A 12613-nucleotide genomic window follows, 5' to 3' on the forward strand; every position below is an offset into this window, starting at 1 on the left:
CCTTTCTACTTTGGTGTTGAAACTGCTGAGTAGAATAAGGCTGTCTCTCTCTGGATCATCAGAGGAGACTTGATCAAAGTTGGCTTAATCCATGGTGTCCAGAGTCAGGGCATATGCATTGACATAGGTGGAGGGAGAAAAAAATTATTTGAGGGGGCTGACCACATGTGTGCATACGTGCATGCTCAGCCCCCCCAAATGGGAGGGGTGTTGGACTCCCCATAATCAAGGGGGTCCAAAACAGCAGTGACAGAGGCTGGCTTCCTTTGTCACACATCCCTAGCAGCTGCAGCAGCAATGCCCCCATGCCCGGGGGCTCCCAGTAAGCAGCTGCCAGGGGGGAGCAACTGGCAGCGTGCAGACAAACCTGCTCTCATCCTGTGCATGGCTGTGCAAGCTCAGAGCCACAGCCCCATGATCCCTGCCAAGAGGGAGGCAGCTCTGCGCCCAGTTCTGCTGAGACATGTTAGCTGCGAGCAGATCCCCCCACTCCCTGATCACTCTTTGTGGGGTGGCGATGCATCACATGGAGTTCACAGCATGGCTTGCCTTGAAACAAATTGCCTTTGCTGCTGGTGGTGATGGGAGGGAAAAAGGGAACGGGGCTGTGGGGCACCTTTGTAGGTGCTTCTGCAAGCATCTGAGGCACCTGGAGCAACACCGGGGTGCGGGGAAAGCTGCTGCTGCTGTGGCTGGTGCAGGTGGTTTGCAACGTTTCTAGCACTCGCTGTGTCCATCCAGGGGGTGGAGGGGGATCTCTCACCTGCAAGGGACAATGAGTGGATCCCCAGGTTGGCAGAGGAGCCAGAAGGAAGACCCTCCCTGGGTGGGATCTGATCCCTGCTTCTCCACCCACCCCACCTAGCTGGCCCCCAGGAAGCTGGAGCAGCTTTCCTGGGCAATCAGCAGACATGCAGGGTGATTTTGCAGCCCCAGCATAGAGACAACCCCTGCCCCCAGTCCCTCTAGCATGCCCAGACCTGGCTCTTTCTCTGTTAGGGATCATGCTCTCTGAGCCAGGCTGGCAGGGAGCTGAGCTCTGTGCAAGTAGCAAATTTCTCCCTAGAAACACCAGGAGCTGCCCCGAGCACAGCCCAACCCAGTCCCCAACCGGGAAGAGCCCAGAACAGCCCAAGACCCAGCCTGCAGTGGCAGCCTGCCTCCCCCCATGCAGATCCGGAGGGCACACATCCCCCATGCCCTCCCAGGATGTGTATAGCAGCAGTAGATGCTCCCCCCAGACAAGCTGGTCGTGGCTTGTCCTGCACCCTGCCCCACCCCACTGCAGCTGTGGAGTGCTTGCCTCAGCCCCAGCCCCACTCCCTTCTTCACCACTGTGCACGCACCTCTCCCCACCCCTGCTGCAGCTGCTGGAAGCCCACAGCCATGCTGCCTTGTGGCCCTACTGCTGCCCTGCATTTGGGGGGACTAAGCCCCATTAGCACCCCCTTCTTCCACCTATGTGCACTGATGACAGTCAATTTAATTGATTCCCTGTCAATTTAAGATGGAGAGTCATGAAGTGCTCATTAAACCCAACAGGGAATTCGTTAAGTTGGTTTATGAGTTAATTCTTAATGGCAAAGTCAACTCTTTGAAGTCAATGTTCTCCTTCCTGTTTACCCTTCCACAAGAAGGTATGGCTTCCTCGTTCTTTAAGTTATTCATCTCCTGCTTGCTGGGTTTTGCTCGGTGCAGCAATGTCAGTGTTGTGTCACCTGAGTTCTTGAGCCATGATTGCAGTGCAGCACTCTGGGTGTTCACTGTTAGGATTGCCCATGAGGGTCTTGATGTTCCACATCTTGAAAATTATTGTGTGTCTTCACTGATTGCAACTGTAGTAAAGGTGATCCCACTGGACCTAGTTATCCAGTCAGTCAAAAGCGTGGGTAGGCATACTATGTTTAGGGCACCTTTTCTAGTCCCTTCCCCATTTGAGCAGGGACTAGAGCACAGCTACTCAGTCACAGTTATGGCTGCCAAATTTGATTCCTGCCAATCCAAGTGCTAGACAACCTTCTTGTAACTGCAACCTTTATGCCAGTTCATGACTTGGAGCTTCCTGGCCTCTCAGTCCCATTCTTGTTCTCAGTAGCTGGTAGCCGAAGGGCTTGAAAAATCTGCCGAAACCATTTTCATAGAAGATGCTGGTGCACGATTTCTTGTGCCATGAAGCGGCTGCTGCACATAAGCTTCCACATGATTCTTGACAGAACAGGACCTTGATCCAATGGCAAGGAGGCCAAGACAATTAGAGATCTCATTCTACTGCAGCTTTTGTCTGCCTTCATGGCCACTGAGTTTCTTGCATCTTCCACCTGCTTCACCACTGAGGACTTGTAGACCCTTGGCTGGGGGCTTGGCAGGCTTATTATATGCTGTTAGAGGAATGAATAACATCAACTGAAGATGAGGCAATTCAATCCTAGTGGGAGGTTGTACTGATTTAAATACAACCCCTTTTCATCTTCCATGGGCGAGGCTCCATAGGGGTCCTCACTGCAGCTTAAAGCTGTTCTCCATATAGAACCACTGTATTAATGCAGGAAATCTGTTTAATGGTGACAAAACCAATCACCCCACCATTAGTTACAATGAGTTTAAATAGTGTCTTCCATCTGGATGTAAAGTACTTTGTAATCTAGTTAAGGGATCATGCTCTCTGAGCCAGGCTGGCAGGGAGTTTAGCTCCGTGCAGGGTGTGCATGGAAACCTGAAGGAGTTGGGAGCAAATTCCTCCCTAGAAACACCAGGAGCCACCCTGAGTGCAGCCTGGCCCAGCCCCCAACCAGGAAGACATGCAGAAGGCAGGGCAGGGTGGCACCATAAGGCATTTAGGACTTGGGGAAGAATAGATTGGCATAGCATTTTTTGGCTAAAGGAAATGTTTAAAAACAAGTTTTGGCAGTTCCTCACAATGGCCTCAATATATCTATCAATGCATTACCTCTTTTCCTTTGTCGAGATCTAGACTTAGGGCCTTCTTACACCTGATGGTGTAAGCTGCACAAATGTTAATCAGCTTAGTATTGTTTGGCTTAGCAGTGCAGTCACAACTTAAGGGCTCAGATTTGGGGTGAGTCTAATGATGATCACAGATATGAGATGAAATGCTCACTTGTTACGCTTGACTCTATAAAATACTTAAATTGGGCTGAAAGTTAGCACTCTCACGACACTGAAAATCTAGAAAATATCTATTCACAGGATTGACCCATTCTGCTTGATATGTATGAAATTCAGTGAAGTTTTTTTCTGGAAATCTTCCTCCTGGTTTTATTTTGTTTGTGTGCCTCTTGCTCATTTGGCATTTCAGAGTATGGACAACCCAAAATTTGCTCAAAAATACTAAAGTTCACCCAGTTTGCAGGTCAGAAGTCAGTTTTGGGGGGGGGATTTTCATTTGATCAGTCCAGGATCAGCCCAGGTTGAATTTTCAGCACCCCCCCACAGTGGAAAAAAGGTTTGTGAACCTTGTCCCAGAATCTAATAGTATTTAGCTATGCATCGAAATTCTTGGCTTTTAAGAAAGATGTGGGCTGATGCACCTGCAAACCTAGAAGACCATTTTCACTGGTGTAGAATTAAGAATGAATTGTATGTTTTGCTTTATATTGCCACCTAAAATGAGAAGGTCTGCTGCCTGTTTGAGTGCTGTTCATTATAGATGCTTGTGGCATTAACAGTACTCCTGAGCTTCCTCCGTGATGTAGCTTCCTAGCTATATCAGTCTAAACATATAAATCTTTCCTCAGTGTTATAGATCCAAATGCAAAACCTAAAACTTCAGTGCATCTTTTCGATTTGTGAAACTTCTAAGAGCGCAGTCCTTGTGGACTAGAAATCCCCAAATAGATTATACTCATGATTACACCACACACAGTTATCTCATCTTGACAGGGTTTAATTTTTAAAAGGGCCTCAATATGGACTTAGTTTTATACCCAGAGCTAATTGAAAGATTAACCAGGTAGTTAGGTGCCTAATGCTATGAACTGAAATCCATTTATTTTAGTGGCACGGCACTGCAAAATTGAAGGCTGTTCCTCAGACTCTTGCCTAATAGACAAATGTATGCACTTAATTTTTTTGCATTATTGCGGGTGAGGAATTTCTAATCTACATTGGTCAGTAAACTTAATTATTGGATTCTGTGTGCTAGATTATGGCTTAAAAACTACAATTCTTGGGTAGGACTTTGACACAGCCTCTCAAGGAGCAGCAAGGTAGCTGATTTCAGAGTAGTCCTTGCACTCCTTGAGACTGTCAGATCAGGCATTCTTCCTATTCTAACTGGCTATTCTTCCTATTTGACTGACCCAGGCAGCTATAGAATGGGGTTCATTTTATTTTTGTGCTATTCCATTCACTTTGACATTGGCTGTGGTCAGCCTTTTTTGCTCAGATGATGGATCCCAGCCCACATTCTCTGATTCCCATGGTCGTGTGTATGCGAGATTGCTGAGACTTCATTATTTGCTTTTGAATTGCAAATAATAATAAAAAATACCAAGCTCAGGCTGGAGCACTACCTTAAAGTTGAGACACCCCATTTGTAATTTTCTGGTCCATCGCAGATTTTCTTTGTGATGCAGAGTAAGTCATTTAGCCTCTTTCCTGCCATTTCCTATCTGTAAAATTGGGATAATAGAACTTCCCCACCATATAAGAATTGTTGTCATGATAAGAATTGCTGTGGATTTACTGGGTCTCTAGCATTTAAATTTTAATAATTTCCATCAGTTAAAATATCTGAATGTCAGAGTTATAATAGCTGTCCACAGCAGATCGATTATGTCTCTATTAGTGAATGAAAACCTGACCAAAATTCTATTGAGACTGTTAGCTGGTGATAGTTGGTTAACAGGCCTATGCCTGTTAATATCAATTCTGCAGCAGCTAAAGATTGGGCATATTGTTTTTAAATGTAGTGTATTGAGCCAATTGTTGCTCCCGTTTTTCTTTTTTTTTTTGTCCTAGTTTTGTAGGTGCTGATTGCACTTCAGTGTGGACAGCATATTTTATATAACCTAGCATCAATTTAAAAATTTTTTTTTCCCAGATTATGAGAAAAACAATAAACTTAAAATTTCTAAAGTTCTTACAAATCTCAAAACTAGTGGCTCATGTTTTAATTTCCCCAGAGCACATTCCACTATCTAGTAAATGTTTACAAAGTCAAATAGAGTTTAAATCATCTGTCCCCCTTTAGCAGGGGTGGGCAATCATTTCGGCTGGAGGGCCACATAATAAGTTTTGGTGAGCTATGGAGGGCCACAAAGGCAGCCCTGCCCCTTAACACTATCTGGTCCCACCTCTGGGACCAGATGTCCTTTCACTAACCCCTGACCTTTTCCACTGGAAGTCTCTCTCCTTGCCCCTTGCAAGTACTCATTTTGGGGAGGGGGTTTCTCATTTTGGAACTGGAAAAAAACAAACAAATTATATCCTAAAAATCAAACATCTACAATAACATATTTTAATTTTATTTCAAAAAATATTTCTGTCCTGATTTGTGTGTGTTTGCATCGTGTATATAGAGGTGATTGCATAATAGCTCAAAATAGAGTCTTACTCTTGTATACTGTGTGAGGGAGGGGTTGTAGGGGCTGTGAGTATATGTGTGTGGATGTGTATGTATGTGGGGTGTGGAGAAGGGTGTGTGTAGGGCTGTGTGGGAGGTGTGGTGGGCTGTGTGGGTGTGTAGAGTTTGTGGGGGGCTATGGGAGTGTGTGTATGTGGGGTGTGAGGGAAGGTGTGGGTGTGTGTGTGAGGTTTGAGTGTGGGTGGATGGCTGGGTATGGGGAGTTTGTGGGGCTATGTGGGTGGCTGTGAGTGTGTGCGCAGGGTTGTGGGGTGTGTGGAGGGGGAGAATGGTTGGCAGGGTGTGTGGGGGTGGGTGTGCATGAGTGTGTATGGTAGACTGCACATGTGGGACCCCCACTACAAACAGGCCCTTCACACATGCCCCCCCCATCATGCACAGCTTTTTCTGCCAGCAGCAGCAGCAGCCCCCTGGTGGCATGTGGTCCTGCCCCTGCTTTTTATGCACTGAAGGATTGAAAATGTAATATTTATAGCAAAGATAATTTCCGTTTCCTTGGGCCAGGTAATGAATCCTTTACACACAGTGACATTTTACTTTTATGAATGAAATGAATTACCATTGGGATAACTGGTTTAAAGAGTCTCAGCAGGGCTTTTTGTCAGCAGGATATTTTCCTGAATGTAATCTCACACCATTGATTTTAACTGTCCAAAAAAACCCAGAAATTCTATTTTTGTGAAAACTTTGACATTAAAATGTGCCCTTTTGGAAGTCTTTAAATAATTGAAACAAAATTTCTAGTCTCCCCCCGCCCAAATGTTAGGAAAAAATTTCATCTAGATTTTCCTAAACTATTTGTTTACTAGAACTGCATTTTGGAGTAAATTAGACTCCAACACTAATTTCTATTACTTTTATATTTTATGTTGATTCTAGTTTTAAAATTTTGAAGAGAAAATCCAAAATTTTGAAAAAATTCAGAGAAAAATTTGAAGAGAAGAACCCCCCACCCCAAGAATCCCCCTTTCTCACCAAAAATGTTTTAAAAATCATGGAAATTTCCACCTAAAAAGGCCATTCTTTGACCAGAAAAGCTCATTTGTAATGTTTTCTTACCAGCTCAATTTCTGTTAGGTAAGGAGGATAATTTCAGAGAATCTTTAGGAGGAGCACAATTTCTGCTAATCATGTGTGTATTTGACAAGGACACAAATGATAGATTACCTATGCATCAAAGAGTTAATTCTTTAAAAAGTAGATGTGAGAAATTGCTCTCATGAATGAGATGGATTATTCACATGAGAAAGGACCCTCAAAATCAATAGGATGACTCATAAATTCAGATTTTTCAGGATCTGAGCTTAACTTCTTATTCAAGAATAAAGCAGTGTCTTTTTGCTGTAAGAAAAGAAATGTGGAGATTTAAAAATCTTGTTGCAGTCAGAATAGGGAATTTAGACAAAATATAACTGTGGTTAACATAGCACTGACCAGTGATGCTCTTTTCATTGTTTGAAAAAGGTTTTAGGCCAGAATACAGGTGTAGGCTTAACTTGCATGCATGATTCAAATCTAAAAACTAATCAACCTTACAAAACCCATTAAAAAAGCAATCAGCATTGAGAGAAGTGGAAAAGTGAACTATGGAAAGAGTTTCTTTGTAATGTCATGACCCTGTCTTCCTTAAAATGATATCCATGTGATTTGCATTAGTATTTTGGAGAGACACACACAGGCATATATCCAGTGTATTAAGAGGAATGCCAGCTGAGAAGTGCTTTAAAGCAGGATATATTTTAATATAGTTGTTTAAACTCTCAGGGCGCATTTAGATGAGCGTGCACATGCCTCTTACAGTGTCTCAAACTAGTCTGAGATGCCGCAAGAGGCATTCTGAGAATGAAAAAATGTTCCGTGCACTCCATATTTGCAGTGTGGGCTCTAAATTTGATACCTGAATTTCCAGGTGTCAAAACCCCCCCTCAAAACACCCTGGAAAAAAGTGGCGTAGGGCACGGTTCCCCTGTGTGCCCTAAGGCAAGCCAGGGTTTGGCATGATGTGCGGTCCCTGCAAGTTGTCCTGGGCCCTGGGTGACAACCCAAGCAGCCTGGTGCTGCCTGAAGGTGCATGGCCCTATGCTGAGCCAGGTTGGGCCCATGACAAATCTGCACAGGCGGTGCTGGGTCTGAGGCACCTGGGGCCATGCCATGTCACGGGGAGCTTTGTCAGCAGCGGGCCCTGAGCACCTGATGGCCACTGCTGCTGTGGGGAGACGCTGTGGCCCCTGTGGAGGGAAGCTGTGGGCCCTGTGGTGGGGGGCTGTGGGCCCTGCCAGAGGGGCAGTCCATGAGCTGTGTGGGGAGGCTGTGCCCTGTTGGGGAGCAGGGAAACTAACCCTCCTGAGCATCCCCCCCACATGGCCCCCCCACACCCACAGTCCCCCCACAATCCACCTACAAACCCCATACCCTAAGCCACCCCCTCAAACCCCTCACCCACATATCTAGCCACAAACCCCAAACTCGCACACAAGCCCCATACAACCTCATCCCCACACCTCACATCAGTCCCACAAATCACACCCTGAATGCCCAGCCGACCACATGGGACGGGGTGGGACCTGCTGGCAGGAGCTGTGGCTGCAGGGGCAATTGCCACACTGCAGCCGTGGCCCATGCCTACGCCAGTTCTGGGACATGTGGCCCCAGCCCGGGGGGGGGGGGCTCCTGGTTCCAGGAGCCACTTGGGGGTTGTGATGGGCTGGAGGGAAGGGTGGAGGTGGCAGCAGGGGTGTTTCATAGTTTCATAGTTTGTAGGGTCGGAAGGGACCTGAGCAGATCTTGAAGTGGAGCACCCAGAACTGGATGCACTGCTCCAACTATGGCCTGATCAGTGTTGCATAGAGGGGGAGGATCACCCCCTTGGACCTACTCGAGATGCATCTCTGGATGCATTTGTGGATGTATGGTTGGCCTTCCTGGCCGCGTTCCCACGCCGTCAGCCCATGTTCATTTTGTTATCAATAATGATTCCAAGATCCTTTTCTGCCTCTGCACTGATGAAAAGGGAGTTTCCTGGCCTGTAGGTATGCTGCTGGTTCTTCCTCCCCAGGTGCAGCACCTTGCACTTGTCAGTGTTGAAACCCATTCTGTTCTCATCCGCCCACCCCTGTAACTTGTCTAGGTCTGATTGCAGCCTATTCCTCCCTTCTAGCATGCTCACATCCCCCCACGTCTTAGTGTCATTAGCAAATTTGAACAGGGTGCTTTTTACTCCCTCGTCCAAGTCACTGATGAAGATGTTGAACAGTGCGGGCCCGAGGACCGAGCCCTGCTGAACCCCACTGCCCACATCCCTCCAAGTCGAAAATGACCCATCCACTACCACTCTCTGGGTGCGGCCCTCCAGCCAGTTAGGGACCCATTTGACTGTGTAGGTGTCGACATCACAGTCTCCTAGTTTTGTAATTAGAACGGGGTAAGAGACAGTGTCAAAGGCCTTCCTAAAGTCCAGAAAGACTACGTCCACTGCTACCCCTGCATCTAAGGATTTTGTGACCTGGTCATAGAAGGCCACTAGGTTGGTCTGACAGGACCTGCCTCTAATGAACCCGTGTTGGTTGCCCCTAAGCATAAGCACCCCTGCTGGCTCCTTGTGGACATGTGCCAGGATAATTCTCTCAAAAAGCTTACCCAGGATCAAGGTAAGACTGGCTGGCCTATAGTTTCCTGGGTCCTCCTTTCTCCCTTTTTTGAAAATGGGAACCACATTGGCCCTTTTCCAGTCCTCTGGCACCACACCAGAGCACCATGAGTGCTCGTAAAGCCTTGCCAAGGGTCCCTATGCTAGGAGCTGATGACTGCTGGACTGATCACTCACCCTTCCACTTGGTTAGGTCACTCAAACTGGCTCCCAAACAATAGCTAGAGCAAAAGCAATGCCGATGGAAGGTCAACACTGAAGGAATTAAGGATCCAATCAAGCAATGAAAAACTGGCAAACTCCAATCAACAATGGGTAAAAGTTGGCAGCACTTGGGATGTCTTCAATCTACTGTCATCACCACCTGTGAAGAGACACTTAGAATCTCTACCAGGAAACATCCAGACTGTTTTAATGAGAATGATGGAGAAATCCAAGAGTTGATTGACTGTAAGTGCAAGGCCTTTTGTGCTTGGCAGAATGACACCAACTCCAAGCAAAAGAAATTGAGTCACCCACAAGTCAAGGTAGAGGTCTAAAGGAGGACCTGTGATATGAAGAACAGATGGTAGAAAGGAAGGTGTGGCCAGGTGGGGATGAATAATGAAATCTCTCTCCCTGGGACTCACCTGCCATGCTTTGGAATAATGGAAGAATAAGAGGTTAATTCCCCAGAGAGAGAAAATCACCCCAGAAGCAGGATAAAAAAAATTGTTTATTAGTAACTGCCCCGCAGGTTGCGGAGCACACTGGCTGTTCTCACAGCCCTTTTCTCCACCACTGTGCAGTCCACTCCCACAAGTCAGTCAGCTCCACTCCAGTCCCACTCTCTTTTCTTTTTCCTGTGGTACCAGCGGATCCTTTCTCCATGGGACCTTCTCTCAGCCAGTAAGTTTCTCCTCTCTTCCTCACCTCCTTACTTCACTGGTCACCATGGTTACCTACACCCAGTTGGCCAGTCTTATCTGCAAGCTGCTCCAGTGCTGCGTCTGCCATTCCTGGTGTCTGTCCCTGATGAATCTCTCTACTCTGTGCCCCAGGGGGCAAAGGAAAACTTCTTGCTGTGGACTTAAGTAGCTGCTGGCTCTTAATCAGTTAATATTCACCCCAGATGTGATCCCCTTCTCAACTGTATTTCCTAAATAACTAACTTTGCCTTGTCCTTGACCTGACTACTTGCAGCTTAGTAACATCAGAGGAACAGGGCTGTCCAACTGTGGAAATTACAGAGGGATCACCTTGCTGGCCACCACAGAAAAGAGTATTGTGAGAACCGTCCAGAACCATCTCCTTCCACTTGTTGAAGAGCTCTTCCCAGAATCTCAGTGTGGGTTCAGGGCATCAACAAGCACAACCAACATGATCTTCATTGCTTACCAGCTGCAGGAAAAATGGTGGAAACAACATGGACCCTTCTACATGGCCTTTTTTGACCTCATGAAAGCCTTTAGCTCTGTCAACTAAGCAGCACTTCCGACAATCTTTCTAAGGTATTGAATCTTACTGAAACTTATCACCATTCTTTACCTGCTCCATGACATATCTATCACAACTCCCTTTGGCTGCTTGCAACCATTAAAAAATAAACAAAAAAACCCATGCTTTACCAGAAGTAGCAGTGCATTACTTTGACTCAGCTCCACAGTAGCGTCTGTATAGTTTGGGCACTTTCATCTGGGCTTGGCATGGGAGCATGTGGAGTTTAAAGTAAAGTGCCAGTTTGGTTTTGTTTTTTTAATGCCTGCAAGCAGCAGACAAATGGAGGAAGAGTATACTGCAAACCGCCCCAAATAGAGAAAGAGTTTACTGCAATGATCTCAGTACTTTGCAACTTCATGATGACAACAGGTGATGGAAAAGCAAGAGTGGCAGAAATAGTGTGTCACAAACTGAATCAGGAATCCAAAGCTATCCACGCTGCAAGGAAACACATGTCCACACTGTAGTAGAACCTGTCATTCCTAGATTGACCTTATCAGTCATCTTCGGACCCACAGATTGGATGATCATGGAAGACAATCACTCTCAACTGCAAGGGATTTCCAATGATGATTAATTCCTGGAACTGTACTGTCTAATCCTAAATCTCCCAGCAGATAGAAGGATCAGGGTATCTTGTGTCTTAAAGCAAAAGACAAGGGAAGCGAATTACTGGAGACTTCAGCTTAGTGAATCCTTTAGCACTTATGGCCATCATTTTCTATTTTATCATTTTGATGATGGGGAAGGTAATGAAATCTCAGCATCAAAAAGTAACCTAGGCGCCTTCTATAATTACAAAAGAATTAGTAACAGAGTAGGATCAGACTATGTTTAAAACAGTCTTCCCAACCTCAGTCTTTGCCATGATGCAATAACCAAGATTTTGTGTTCTTTTCATTGTAAGCAGCCTGGTTAAAATTGGTCACATCAGCAGAGGTGGCAAAAGCATATATCTTCTTATATATCATAACTAACAGACTATCCATGTGGATCATGAAAGTGAGATGCATTCAAAAGCTGCTGAGGGCAAGACTGCATTGTTGATTTTCCCCCTTTTTGGTCATTTTACTATAGAGATAAAGAGCAAGAAAGAGCAAAACAAAAACAAAAAAAACACAACATAATCACATGTTGTAAAAATATGAGAAAACATCAAAGTTGTACTTGGAATTTGTTACTGAGGAATATGGTAAATCTTGCAAGTGCACCCAGTCAAAAACATTACCATGTATACCTATGAAATTATACATGAAAAACATCCTGTCATTTGCATTCTGTTACTATATATATATAGAGAGAGAGAATTTATGAATGATATGATTAGGTGAACTCCTCCCACTTACTTCACACACCAAGTATCCCATTTTCGGGATCATTATATTATCTACTTAAGTAGTGGTAGCTCCAGCTAAGAGAGCAACAGCAGGAGTTGAAATTACTGTCATACAATGCATGCAGGCTGACATGTATTAATTATAGCATCTATATAGTGGAATAAACTCTAATAATTTTCTCAAATCCTATGTTCCTGAACAGCTTTACTATATACACAAATACCATACCTAAGGGCCTTGCTTCACATTCAAATTAAAGCTGAATAGAAACTAGATATGGAATGGTTTCACATTTTCAAGCACTAACATCATATATGGTTGGCTTTTTTCATAGCTGGATAGTCATTTATCCTGTGATGGTTACTTTGCACATATGGCTGGTCTAAATTCATTGCATGATTAACCAGTTAATTGTGAGGTAATTACTTTGCACTTGTGGCTGGTCTTACATGGCGCACATGCCTGGTTTAAATTTATTGCACAATTAGTCAGTTAATTGTCAGTTAACTCCTGGGGAAACTCTTTGAGAAGATCATCAAGGAGCAC

This window comes from Gavialis gangeticus, unplaced genomic scaffold (assembly GCF_001723915.1).
Source record: "Gavialis gangeticus isolate Ggan-Ray unplaced genomic scaffold, GavGan_comp1, whole genome shotgun sequence".
Taxonomy (NCBI): domain Eukaryota; kingdom Metazoa; phylum Chordata; order Crocodylia; family Gavialidae; genus Gavialis; species Gavialis gangeticus.